General features: G+C 41.6%; 1 long non-coding RNA gene across 1 annotated transcript in view; it reads right to left on the bottom strand.

Annotated features, from left to right (window-relative positions):
• Nucleotides 1–3103: 3103 nt before the first annotated feature.
• The window catches only part of LOC142127186 (uncharacterized), a 32228-nt gene continuing 20205 nt past the window's right edge, over nt 3104–15126 (bottom strand). Inside the window, exons 3-5 of the long non-coding RNA XR_012685337.1 lie at nt 5349–5406; nt 4860–4906; nt 3104–3211 (exon numbers count right to left, since the gene is read on the bottom strand). This is a non-coding gene — a long non-coding RNA (uncharacterized LOC142127186). The remainder of the gene's footprint in view (nt 3212–4859; nt 4907–5348; nt 5407–15126) is intronic.

Here is a 15126-nt window from a genome sequence, read left to right as displayed (position 1 = left end):
AGCACACCTGTAAGTTATGACCAGTGAGCTGGAGAGCGTTGGCCATTTTCTTGTAGCACACCTGTAAGTTATGACCAGTGTGCTGGAGAGTGTTGGCCATTTTCTTGTAGCACACCTGTAAGTTATGACCAGTGAGCTGGAGAGCGTTGGCCATTTTCTTGTAGCACACCTGTAAGTTACGACCAGTGTGCTGGAGAGCATTGGCCATTTTCTTGTAGCACACCTGTAAGTTATGACCAGTGTGCTGGAGAGCGTTGCCCATTTTCTTGTAGCACACCTGTAAGTTATGACCAGTGAGCTGGAGAGCATTGGCCATTTTCTTGTAGCACACCTGTAAGTTATGACCAGTGTGCTGGAGAGCGTTGGCCATTTTCTTGTAGCACACCTGTAAGTTATGACCAGTGTGCTGAAGAGTGTTGGCCATTTTCTTGTAGCACACCTGTAAGTTATGACCAGTGAGCTGGAGAGCGTTGGCCATTTTCTTGTAGCACACCTGTAAGTTATGACCAGTGTGCTGGAGAGCATTGGCCATTTTCTTGTAGCACACCTGTAAGTTATGACCAGTGTGCTGGAGAGCGTTGGCCATTTTCTTGTAGCACACCTGTAAGTTATGACCAGTGTGCTGAAGAGTGTTGGCCATTTTCTTGTAGCACACCTGTAAGTTATGACCAGTGAGCTGGAGAGCGTTGGCCATTTTCTTGTAGCACACCTGTAAGTTATGACCAGTGTGCTGGAGAGTGTTGGCCATTTTCTTGTAGCACACCTGTAAGTTATGACCAGTGAGCTGGAGAGCGTTGGCCATTTTCTTGTAGCACACCTGTAAGTTATGACCAGTGAGCTGGAGAGCGTTGGCCATTTTCTTGTAGCACACCTGTAAGTTATGACCAGTGTGCTGGAGAGCGTTGCCCATTTTCTTGTAGCACACCTGTAAGTTATGACCAGTGTGCTGAAGAGTGTTGGCCATTTTCTTGTAGCACACCTGTAAGTTATGACCAGTGAGCTGGAGAGCGTTGGCCATTTTCTTGTAGCACACCTGTAAGTTATGACCAGTGTGCTGGAGAGCGTTGCCCATTTTCGTTTCCCTGCTAGATAAATACATCACTGAATATAATTGTTATATTCTACAATCAGTAGGTGTGGAATGTGTTGGGAACATCCTGGGCAGAGGATCGGTGGGCATTTTTATTGGTATGACAAGGACAACAACAATTAGGCAGTAGTGTATGTCAACATGCTCTGCAAGCAAAGCATATTCAATGGAAGTGGGGAGAAAAAGTGTCAGTATGTCATATCGGGGTATAAAGGCAGATAATGGCATTCACAAGAAAAGAAGTGCATTATTGGGTAGAGTCACAGGGGGTACACTTGTTACTATATGCACTATATCATTCCCAGCCAGCTGAACTGATTGAGAGAATAGATGTATTGTTGAAACAACATATCCAACTGGGATGGGACTTCTTCCTGTTCACATAAAGACTCCTTGGAACCACAAGTGTTACAGGTGAAAACAACTCTTAGATGTTCTGCCTGTAATGAGAGATGAGGCTGTTTTCCCCAACATAGGAAAATTCAAATCATATAGATTGTATCTATCTATCTATCTATCTATCTATCTATCTATCTATCTATCTATCTTCAAATTATACTATACAGTGAACAAGGATGCACAATATATACTTCTGCTAAAACTGCCTTACTAACAGCTTAGTAAGGCTCATGGGAGAAATATTCCCTAGTAATTAAAGAGTCAAGGGGTGGTCTATGTGGTATATGGAGATAACATTATCAGCTAGTAATGTCTATTTAAATTACCGTATTTCCCCATGTATAAGACGCACCTTTTTCCCCAAAATTTTGGGTCTAAAAAAAGGGTGCGTCTTATACACTGCAAGCGCTACTTACCTGAATGAAGAAGATGATCCCTGGTGTGAGGGTATGAGAGAGGAGTCCCCGCTGAACAGATCTGCGCTTGCAAGTTTCAGGTTAAAGGACCTTCAGGCACCTCCCACAGTCTCTGATGTCTCAAAGCTGTCAGTCACATGACCGGCAGCTCCGCTGACCGCCGATAATTGAGCCCAGATGACCCCTGGTGTGAGGGTATGAGAGAGGAGTCCCCGCTGAACAGATCAGCGCTTGCCAGTTTCAGGTAAGAAGACCATCAGGTCCTTCAGGCGCCTCCCAGTCTCCGCTGACCGCCGATAATTGAGCCCAGCGTGTAGTATGGTATGTACAGCGCTGTGCAGTAGCGCTGCCTTCCTGTATCTGAATGTGGGACTTTATTGTAAACTCTGCTCCTCTAGACCTGGTGTGAGAACCCTGACTAAAATGACAACCAGACAAGCCTTCTGCTTCAGTAACTTATTGTAATACATCTTTTTTAAAATTTTGGGCCCCAAAATTAAGGTGCGTCTTATACATGGGTGCGTCTTATACATGGGGAAATACGGTACACATCTAAATGCTATATAATGAGAACTGTCCCATAGAGTGTAAGCTTGTGAGCAGATCCCTCTGACCTCTCTGTCTGTATCACCCAGTATTGTTTTATTGCTGTGTGTGTTCCCAATTGTAATATATACATATACGGAATATACTGTCGCTATATAAATAAATGTTGATGATGATGATGAACTGTTTGGCTTTTGGAGGTGAATGTTTATCTGAAGCATAATATATATGGGAACATTAGCGGTCTCTGGGGAGCACATATGTTCATCAGATAGCGCTTACATATATCCTGCAAATTAACAGTATGTTTTATAATAATGAACTGAACTATTGTTTTATGTAACACACAGATCAGAGCTCCGGCACTGTGACAGCTGCTTCATTCTGGAATTGATACTGGAAGTACCAAGACACCTTCTGACTATCAGTTATATTACTAATGTGACCTTAGTCTAAACATTTTACTGTGATTATGTATATATTATAAAGTAAGATAAACTGCACGTTATTTTATGTATTGGTGTATTTATTGTTTCATTGGGACTCTAATCACAATAATAATATTGTCCTGAACATGACAATTGTTCCATCTCCAACAGAACGAGCTACTCCCCTTATTTACACCTAAAAGAGGTAGGTACTCTCTCGCCAACCTAAATCACTCCACCAGGATGGAAGCCCAGCTGATACCAAAGGCGGGGCGCTGTTACTTAATTAATTTTGTTACGGGAGCATTTCTTCTTCTATTTTTGGCTTCTTCCTGTAAAATGAAGAGAAACCTGGTAAATGACAAAGGTCTAGTGAGCCATGTGCACAATACAAACATTTCAGCAGGACATACACATATACACTGTGAGGGGAAGACACTGGGGAAAGGGTTGGAAGTGATTACATTTATCCTCGATTTTTATTCTATGGATTTTAAAATTCCAGAGGATTTAGTTTGGTAATAGAAAGATGTCTTTTCACTTTATTCAGCTTATGTAGCAGTTGGTTTACGAGGCCCCTGGAGTGCATGGACTGGTGACTGGTGACATGGAATTAGGTTGTTGTTGTATTACCAGGGCTGGGTGCTGGGTCCCTTCCATGTCAAAGAGGGAAACTCTAATATAAACACAGCATCTGGAGAGTAAGGAATTTGTGCTGGTGGTTTACCCTGGAGTCCTACAAGGTTGTACTAACACCCTACTACCAGCCACAAGCAAACAGACATCACAATAGTCATTTTATATTGAAATGTGCAGAAATAGGTCATGTTTATGTCTGTAACCTGTGGAAGTTGTGTTAACTTCATGTCACTTAGAGACTCAGAGATTGCGTTTAACCAGCGGTGCTTAAGATTTCTAATACAGTTGTATGTTGTCTCTATCTCCCCTATCATTGTCTTATCCCTGTCCATTTATGATGTGTTATATATAAATGAATATTATTGTAATTATTATAACATAAGAGGTTCATTGAAAACAATGATGTCACTATAATTCATTCACATACTATATAATTAATGGGTAACAAGTTCAGGAGCCGGATCAAAACATCACTTATTAACTTACAGATGTGACATCCAGTACTGTCCATATCTGTCCTTCATTGAAGTCTGGTCTTATTCTGATGTATAAATCTGTATGCTGAGCTTCTTGGTTGGCTTTTAAAATTGTCTGTATGTCAACTAAATTCTAAATGATAGAGTCCATCTTGTGTATTATTATGGGATAGGCTAGGTCCAAATTGGTGTTTTTCTCCATATTAGGTGCTCTGTGTCCAGGAGCGGGAGGAATTAGGCCCTTACATTTTACAGACCTGTACTTGCTTTCTAGGATATTTCCCCTGCTCTGTGGTCTGACTGTGGAAAATTCCCTGGTAAAAATATTACTGCACAGACGCTAATAGCAGCGCTACAGTTGGTGTGATTTTGAGAGGAGGGGGAGGGGTGAGGGGCAGTTTGCCTTTTGTTTTCAAAATAATGTATTTCTTGGGTGTACGGCCACTTAGCGTATAATACAGTCCAGCGTATCCTGCACTCTTAAGGTATGATGGATATGATAAACTTTATGTGTATCTTACTAAAATGTATGCATTGTGTGTATTATGCAGAGTCGCACGTATCTAAAGATACAGGTGGCTATGAATACTTAGTATGTCTTTTAAATATAGTTTATTCATATAAATTATGTCTGACTCTACATAAGGCCCAGAGTGCAGATTTGTGAAGCAAAACTCCAGCAATTGTATATCTGAAAAATATCACCTCTGCAAAATGGCCGGATTAGCCTTAAAACACAATATGTGTGAAATCTGCAATCTCAGTCGTCTTCAGTCTGAGCATAACCGTATATTGTGACTGTGGTGTGTATAGTAATCTGTGTTTTATGGTAATTTGTTTTTCTGGAGCTGTGAAAGTCACCTACTTTGAACGTGGCTCCTTGAGATGTACATAGGGTATTTCTATATACTCCTAGGGTACAGAGAAGAGAATAAAAAACAATTTAATAGGAGAAAACAATCTAACCAACAATATAAGCTCTTTATAGGTTTATGACATTAAATTCAGAAGATAAAATATGTCTATAGAGGTGTGGCTTACCCTACTCTAATTATGAGGGTAATCATGATTTCTTGTACAGAGGGACAAAAATGAATTATCTTATGGGGTCCAAATTATTTTATGAATAAATTAGTGGGCCAAATATGTCTATCTGGGAGCTACAGTAGCAGTGAGCCCCCCAGGGCTGTGGCTGCTTCCTAGATGGGGGGACTTAACAAATTCCTTTTGAGAATCTTTTTTTAATTAATTTTCCCGCTCATGTGTGTCCCTGTTCATTTATATATTTTCTAAATGCTAAAGGTGAAGAAATCAGGGGTTAGTATAATTTTAGAACTTTAAATACTATACTTACCATGCTTCTGGGTCCAGTCAAATTCATCAAAGCAGATGACGTCCAAGTCATCGAAGTCCTAAAAATAGTAAAATTATACAAATGAATACATCTTGTCATTGCAATATGTAAATAGTATGTAAAATGTATGTATGTAATAGTAGGTATGTAATATGTAATAGTAAACAACAAAATGGACCAAGCAACTAAAACAATGACAACTGTCATGATGGATCAACTGCAGGAGATGGACAGCACCATTAGGGAACACGAGAATACACAACTGCAGCGTTTCATGGACAATGAGCGGGAACTGCAGGACTCTTTCCTCATGCAAATCATGAACATGCAGGAACGCGTGTTACGCGAAAATCGTGAGTGTATTATGGGATTCATGGACAGACTCCTCTCACGGGTGCAGGCACCTCCTCCAAGTCCTTACTATTATGACGGACATTATCCTATGTACCAGCGGGTGCAACCCATGTTAGGTAACAATAACCCTCCAAACCCGGTACACAATACACAACATGCTCAACCTATGGGTAACCCCAACATAGAATATCCACCAGGTTATCCACTCCAAACCACTCCACCACCAGAAATGCCACAATATAGGCAATTGTAATAATCATGTTTTATGGTCAAATGTTTCACTGTTAATTGTTATCATGTATGTTACGTGTTATCTGGAATCACACCGTTAGCTTCTTATATATATATGCAAGTAAGCACCTCCCAGCGCTCACTCATCTTGTTGCCTGTCCTCTTCATCCGGACCAGCACTCTCTGGCCCATGTGGAGTGGTCCTGTCGTGGTGGCAGCCTGAACTTGGGGGAAAAGTGACTGCATCTGCTTCTTAACCACATTGTGGGCTACCCCCAATTGCTGTACTGCTCTTCCACCCAGCTGGCCGGGTTCCATCCTTCTTCATATTCCGGGGAAGTGAGTGACAGGTCCTGCATCTCCCTGCCTGGGAGACCGAATAGTAAGAAGAAGGGAGTGAACCTGGTGGTATGGTGCACGCGGTTGTTGTAAATCCACACCATCTCTTGTACAAAGTCTAGCCACCGTTGTCGCTGATCCACTTCCAAGGTCCACAACATCTGCAGCAGGGTCCGGTTAAGCCTCTCGCATGCTCCATTCCCTTGGGGATGATACGGGGTAGTCTGAGACTGTTTGATGCCATAAATCCGGCATAGCTCTTTTATCATCCGGCCTTGGAAGCAGATGCCTTAATCGGAGTAGATCCGCTCTGGGCACACCTACCGCCTGAGGAACTGCTCCGTGATGTCTTGGGCAGCGGACTCCACAGTCTGATAGCAAGTGTACACTATCACCGTGTACCTTGTGAAGTGGTCTGTCTTCACCAGGGCATATTGGTGACTGCTGATGGACTCCACTATTAATACATAATCTATCATCAGAATATTCAGGGGTTGCTCATGGGTGCTCGTTGTTCCGGGTGCTTTTCCGCTGTGCCTGTAGACTTCGTCTAGCACATCCTGCAATCCAGGCATAAATAATTGGCTCTGGAGCCAGTGGTACGTCTTGGTTGCGCCCAGATGTGCTCCTTGCGTGTGGGCCTCCACAACCAGCTGTTTCGCTGCGCTCTCCTGGGACCACAATTTGCCACACCGGGCGGCACTCCTGTTCTAGATATGCACACCAGTATAATACTCCTTCCCGCACTTGGAACTGGTCACAGTTGTACAACAGTCTCCAGCCCATTGTAATCAGGCGACTCCGCTCAGTCGTAGAAATCCAATGTCCATCCAGCTTCCACTGTCTGATGATCTGGATATTGACATCTTTCCCCTGCTCTTGAGCCCACTCCGGGACAGTCTTCCTCGCTGTGATGGCATGTACTGTGTTGGCAGACTCCTCCGGATGGGTATGACACATGGGCTTTACTCAGGTGAGATTTGGGATTTCAACCTCCTCCCGTTCTTCGTTCCCGCTCCCCGCTGGGGCCTCCACTGGGAAACGGGAAAGGGCATCAGCATTTCCATTCTGCTCACCGTGATGGTAGCGAATCTCAAATGTGGCCCCTGTGAAGTATTCTGCAAATTTCTCTGTCACAGCCCAGACCACCGCCAACAGTTCCAACATAAAGGAACTGTAGTTCTCTGGATTCCGCTCGGACTCCCACAAGCTTCTGCTGGCATAGACGATCACCCACTCCCTCCCGTCTTGTACTTGGGTAAGGACAGCCCCTAGTTCGCGGAGGCTTCCATCGGTGTAGAGAACAAACGGTTTCTCAAAGTCATCATAAGCCATCGATAGTAGCCCACTAGTCCAAGGAAGGACCGCAACTCTGTGATGGTAGTGGGTGTTTTCCAGTCTTGGAACCTTGTCTGTGTAGGGTGCACTCCTTCCCCAGACACGAGGTGGCCCAAGTACTCTTAGCTGTGCTTTAGGAGCTGATACTTCCTCGGCTTCAGTTTCAGACCAAACCCCTCTAGAACAAAATTTTATTGCAACTGCTTATGTGCTGGATGAAAAGGCACTTAGAATAAACGTTTTGTTGCTTATCATGAGATGGTCTAGTGCCTAACATTTCTTTTGTGATATTGCAATGCACCACCACTAGTGTCCATAGTGTGCACTTCACTCTACTTTTGTTAAACACTTGAGGACTCAGGGGACCCTAAGGTCCCAGATGCCGCATGCACATCATAGCCGCAGCTGAAGAGGAGGGCAACAGCGAGTGGTTCAACACAGTACATCGTAGCACTCCAAGTAAGTGTTCCTGCAGCACCAGTAGGGTTTCACATCTGCAAAATTGCAGCTTAACAAGTATTTTGAGCTGCATGTATCTCAAAATTTGCGCTGCTCACAATACAGATGCAAAAAAAATTAAAACACTCCCACCAATCCCTGTGTTGAATAGCCATAACTGGTGGGGGATGGGAAATAAGTTAAAGTTAGTAAAGCAATAGTTTAGTGTGTGGGACTCTGGCTGCCATTAAATGCTTGGACATGCTGGTAGAACCACAAGTGCAAGCTTCCAACTGTCCCAATTTAGGTGGGACATCACCGATTTGAGGGCTGTGTCACGCTGTAATGGTGCAGATGGTTGGCACCCCAAAAGTAGTGTAAGGAAGGATTCTACAGGCCCGGTGGTATGGTAGAGAGACAAAGGTCCCCCCAGTAGTGTTGAAATAAAACAGGGAACACAGGGCTAAAACTGCATAAACTTGTGGGTTTATTCTCTTTGCTTGTGGCATAAGGCTTTACCACAGCAGCAGATCAGTAGCGGTAGTATAGAGAAGTAATAGCACAATACCATTAACATGTAATCTTATTCAACATGTTACAAAAAAAAATCACATTTTAGGAATTTTGGTTTACAATATGTATGCATAAATCAACATAATACTTTTAGTGCAATTATACTGATTATACTTATCAGACAAAAATCAGCAGATGCAACAAGGATTATTCCAGCTTGTTCAGGTTAGATACTTTCTAGTTCACTCTATGATATACAGAACCCAATGGGGTACATTATAATCCACAGGTTTAAGCAAAGTTTCAGCTGACACATGAAGCTTATTTACTTGTACAAGTTGAAATCAGTAGTCCACTTAGCAATCCATCTAATGGAATAAGCAACTCTCTCCCAGCAACTGTAGGGCTAAACAACTTGCAATTCTCTCATCAGCATCCATTTTAGGCAGTTTCAGTCAGCTTGTAGATAACTTTAAATACAGCAGATTTGTCTGGAACAAATTCTTCTATTAGCCAGTGCTATAACATCTCTCAATAGCAATATTACAGCCCTGGTCAGAGGTTTTAATAACACAGTTTGATGTTTTACTTAAATAACTTGAACATAGCAAAGCAAAAGAAACTTATCTGTCTTCATATGAGTCCTGCTGACATCTCATGGGCAGTGGCAAGTTAGGTCTTTTCCTATACGGCAAAGGTGCTTTTTTCTGGGCTGACTGCAAACATCCCTCAGGACAACAATTCAGTTATAGATTCAGTGGCTCTTTATGGGAAGATCCTTCATTAGTTCAGCCAGCAGCCACTCGCATCACTTTTCTAGCCAGTTTGTTTTTGGCTCCTCCCCTTGTTCCCATGAATCTCCCTGAAGCCTTTTAGTAAACTCTGGGGCTCTAGAGAGCAGCCCCGGCTGTAGTTTGCCGTCTGTCCACCCAAAAATGGCCGACACAATTTGCATTTAACTTCCCAGAGGCACTCTGGGGAACTATAGTTTTCTGAATGAGTGCATACAGTAATATACCTGTGATTTGCAAATGTATCACAACGCCATCTCAGTCTGTGGGAAAGTTGGAGGAGATTCTGTCCACTGCTCTTGTGCATGGCAGAGATGGAGTGAATGGTTCATGTGCACAGCAATGAAGGGTTTTGGAGGGGAAGAGAGGACAGTATGGGGCATCGAAGAGCTTCAAATGCATTAGGCATGGGTGGAGCCACATCATCATCGTTTTGTGGCACCCCATTCCGTTGCTAAAGAGATCAAGGTTGGGAGGTATGCCAGCTTGTCCCTGGCTACCAGTGGCTGCCAGCTTGCTTGTTGTAGAACTACAACTACCAGCATGCCTTGAAGGCCAGTGCCTGCTGAAAGCTGTAGTTCCACTTAGTAAATGAACAGTAACATTACACCATAGAAACATACTTTATTAAAAAAAAAAAAAATTAAAAACCTCTTGTTCTCACCTTTACTGCACACTTTAATCCTTACGGACAGGGGCTGGTTGGCAAATTTTTCGCCAGGGGGCAAAACTCGATTCAGCAACCTATTAAGAACATTTTAAAGGAAAAAAGTGCAGGTGGCCCAGTGACCTATACTGAGGAAGCACACTTTGGTACTGGCCCGCGGAGCAGATGCCCCCCTGCCCCTGTTTAGGATCATTCCTTTCCTGAAATAATCTAAGGGCGACATGTCAGGAGCACATGAATTGCCGCAAAACTGAGATTAAAATAAAATAACAAGAGGAAATAAAAGAGAGTCATAACAGAGAGTAATAATACAGGATAATAAGAGAACAATAAAACAGGCTAATAACAGAAAGTATTAGCTGAGCAAAAACAAAGCCCAATAATTGAGAGTAAAAATAGAATAACACAGGTTAAAATAAATAGTAATAACATAGGGTTATAACAGAGAGCACTAACATAGGAGAATAGCTCAGAATAATAACTCATTGTAATAACAGAGTAATAATAGAATAATAGCACAAAATAAAACAGAGTAATATAGAATAGGAATACAAGTTAATAACAAATATTTCTAATACAGGCTGATAACAAAATAATAACACTGTATTAATCGAAACTAAAAACAGAATAATAACATTGATAAAAGCAAAAATAACAGATTATTAATAGAATAAAAATCCAAGATAAAAGCATAAAACCCCTGCCCTCAAGAAGAAGTACAGAGGGTATTGGGAGGGTGGATCCTCTTCTTGGGGGCAGGGCATTCTCACCACCCTAGAGTCACCCTAGTATAACTGAGATTAAAAACAAAATAACAGAAGATAATAAAAGAGAGCCATAACACAGGATAATAATGCAGGAAAAAAAAACCAGAATAATAACACTAGGTAATATCAGCGAGTAATAACATAGGAGAATAGCCAAGATTAATAACACAGGGCAATATCCTAGAACAATAACAGTATAATAACTCAAGGTGATAACATAGAGTAATATAGTGTAATTACGCAAGGCAATAACCAATAATAGTAATATAGATTAACAAAATAATATAAATTTAGAGTAAAAGCAAAGAGTATGATAGAATAATACCACCTCACCCTTTCCTCCATGTTGTTTTTTTTAGATGTTTTTTATATTATAAATTGGATTAATTGTTACGTACTTTAAATACCATTGATTTTAGAAATGTAACTTGTAACATCTTATATCTTTTTCTCACTCTGTATCTCATATAATTGTTATGTAAATGATATATATTTCTTTAGTTCTTATTAATAAATGCAGGACTTCTGATGTTATTTGATAATATTTAACTCCGTGTTTTATAATGTTTATAATTTATATTTTATTGTATGACAATGTTGTATTTCATTTGTGTCTTGTTCTCTTACTAAAATCTCTACTGCAAAAAAACCCCCAATACCACAAGGTAATACCAGAGAGTAAAAACTCAATAATAACAGAGAATAGTGACAGAGAGTTTTTAAACAGGGTAATAACAGAGTAACATAAAGGTATAATAACCTAGCTTAATAACAGAATAATAACTTAGAAAATAAACAGAATAATAACACAGGGTCTTAAAAGATTAATAACACAGAGTAATAATAGAAATTTAAACAGAATAATGACAAATAATCAAAACAATAATAGCAGAGTAATAACCTTGAGAGATAACAGAATAAAAATTTAAGATAAAAATAGACCACCCCTGCCCTCAAGAAGAAGTACAGAGGGCATTGGGAGGGTGGATCCTCTTCTTGGGGGTAGGGCCTTCTCTCAACTCTAGGGTCACCATAGCAAAACTGAGATTAAAAATAAAATTAATAAAATAACAAGAGGAAATAAAAGAGAGTCATAACAGAGTAATAATACAGGATAATAAGAGAACAATAAAACAGGCTAATAACAGAAAGTATTAGCTGAGCAAAAACAAAGCCCAATAATTGAGAGTAAAAATAGAATAACACAGGTTAAAATAAATGGTAATAACATAGGGTTATAACAGAGAGCACTAACGTAGAAGAATAGCTAAGAATAATAACTCATTGTAATAACAGAGTAATAACTGAATAATAGCACAAAATAAAACAGAGTAATATAGAATAGCAAAACAAGTTAATAAAAAATATTTGTAATACAGGCTGATAACAAAATAATAACACTGTATTAATAGAAACTAAAAACAGAATAATAACATTGATAAAAGTAAAAATAACAGATTAAGAATAGAAAAAGAATCCAAGATAAAAGCATAAAACCCCTGCCCTCAAGAAGAAGTACAGAGGGTATTGGGAGGGTGGATCCTCTTCTTGGGGGCAGGGGTTTTACCAACCTTGCACTTCCAATATCATATGTATTCCCCGTACTACATGTGGCATAGGGTACCCCTATGTGATTTGGTATACAATCCCCAAGTTTATTAAAAAAAAGAAGTAAATCGACAGCCGTGAGCATTGCCTGAGGACAGCAGGGTAACCCGGTTACAAAAAACCTGTGAGAAGCTGGCCCCATGAATTCTATCATGTAACCCCGTCTCATGATTCCCTGGACCCACCAGTCCGCCGAGGACTTTGTCCACTGCTGGGCGAACCCAAGCAGCCGTCCTCCCACCCCACCCTCTGTAACCAGAGGAGGGTGGTAGTCATGCTGCAGGTCTATCTGGCAGCTTGGCGGAAGAGGCCCTTCCTGCTGCAGAGGCAAAGGATGACCTTCCTCTACGGGACTGTCTCCTGCTTCCCACGGCCCTTGAACTGACAGTCTGGCCTCTGCAAGGGCTGTCTAAAAGAACTAAACCTAGGAGGTCTAGGCGTATTCACAGGCAAGGATGTATTCCTACCCCCTGAAGCCTGTGAAATCCAGGAGTCCAACTCTGGACCAAATAGCATGCCACCCATATATGGGATGGATTCCAACGACCTCTTTGACTCTGAATCCGCATTCCAAGTCCTTAACCATAACGCCCTTCTTGCTGTTACAGCTGCAGCAGAAATGGACGATGATATGGAGGCCGAATTCTGGGCCGCTTCATATACATAACCCGCTGCCTCCTTCAGGTGCATGGCCAGGGGTAGTAGTTCCGAATCCTGCAATGCAGACTCTAACTGCCCTGCCCAGGCTTCCATAGCCCTAGCTACCCAGGTTGAAGACAATGCTGGTCTGAGGGCTTGTACCAGCGGCCAAGAAGACCGATTTCAGCAGGGATTCTAATTTACGGTCGGTCGCGTCCTGTAAGGCCGCCGACCCTGGTACAGGTAGTGTGGTCTGGCGAACCAATCTCGCCACAGGCACATCCATCTACTTTAGCCACCTGTTCCCATCAGGTCATATCCTCCTCTTGAAGAGGATATAAAGAGCCAAACTTTTTTGGCACAGAGAACCTCTTATCTGGATACTTCCAAGAGGCCTCTGCAATACCTCTCAACTCTGCTGAGGGAGGGAACCTGACCACCTGCTTAGAAGCCTTCTTAAAGAGAGAGCGGTCCAAGGACCTCGTCTCTTCTCTTCTACTTCAATAAACCCCAAGGTCTGACGAACTGCTTTTACCAGATCGTCCATACCCTGGTGTCTAGAGCTTTCCTCCGATTCTATTATGGACAAATCCGAATTGTCCAACAATTCCCCTTCCTCTTCCGAGGAACCCTCTGAATCAGACACAGACCACAGCGCATTAGCTGGTCTACGCCTTTTATTACTGCGTATATGTGGGATTCTTGAGTAACTGGTTAAGTCAGTCTAGGCCTCTAGCCACTGCGGACCATCCAACCTCCCCTATCTGGGGTGTCTCCTGGAGAGCCGGGGAGGGATATTGTCCGACCCCTGGGGAAAAAGAATCCTCAGTCATTCCTCCTGTTATACCCCGAGATGCCACTGATGTAGATGGGATCTCTACTGGTTTAGATAAGTTTTACAAGGGTATTAACCCCTTGTGACCAGGTTGACACCCATTCGGGAGGTTCTACCGTCAAAAATGGAGCTGTCTTTAGGCTGCATCATTACAGGTGCCAGCACAGAGCCCCCCCTGATCCAAACGTTCACCAGTTAATTTAACATTATTACACTTTGAACAGACAATATGTTTGGCACGTGTTTTACTTTTATCAGCCATCACAAGATAAGAAAAAAATAAAATCACGTTTCATACGCACAAACACTTCCACAATGTCTATCAGAAAATACTGACTAGGTTATTTAAACATATCATAGTATTTCTGATTAAATAAGACAGGTTGGGGAGCTTAGAGTTTTCTTTAACCTAAAGCTCTCTCAATACATTATTGTCTTACAATACATATGCATACACAGAAGAAATATAGTGATACTTAGCGGGGAAGATATGTGTCAGCAGTGCACTTCTCTCCAAATGACTGCTGCATCTGTCCTCCTTTTGTATTTTGGCACCAAAAGTTATGATACACACACACACTGCCTTGTCCTTGGTACTCCCATTGTGAAAGCCACCTGCAACCAGTTCTGCGGATCCCCTTGGAAGCGGGCATGGTGGAAAGAGTGAAAATGTTAGTTTAATTTCCAACCTATTTTCAGTTTAGCATCAACCCCTTCTTTATTTTAAACTTTGAAATTTTTCTCGTAAAATAATGTTTAATTTAGCTTTAGTTATGTATTAAATTATTCACAACAGTGAGGGGAGTACAGAACTTTTACATGTTTCTCTTTACTTTGTTTGAAGGCTTTGATTACATTTTATTGCAATGCTTGAAGCGCACTAACAAATGCATTAAAAGTAGGTGGTAGAAAAACCTAGTCCTTTTACACATAGAAGACATCTGTATGACGTCCTGCAAGGCAGGAAGCACAGCCCTACAGATGTGGTCAATCTGACCCTGCAAATCCAATCGTGCTTTTGCACATAAGTGCATGACAGCAGAAAAAAAAACACTTGCACTGCATGTTGGTGCATACGTAAATGGACTCTATGTCATTTTGTTATGTGAAAATTTAAAATACAGGGCCCATGAGCATACTGTATACATCCGTGCAGAAACATTTCTGTTATACATATTGCTACTTGACAAATCCCTTGGTAATCGGACCAGAGAAGCCAGGAAGTATGTAATGAGACCCAAAGGAATGATCTTATTTA

This window comes from Mixophyes fleayi, unplaced genomic scaffold (assembly GCF_038048845.1).
Source record: "Mixophyes fleayi isolate aMixFle1 unplaced genomic scaffold, aMixFle1.hap1 Scaffold_29, whole genome shotgun sequence".
In the NCBI taxonomy this organism is placed as follows: Eukaryota; Metazoa; Chordata; class Amphibia; order Anura; family Limnodynastidae; genus Mixophyes; species Mixophyes fleayi.
Note: the sequence above shows the minus strand (reverse complement) of the source record. Positions and strands in the feature narration are given on the sequence as shown.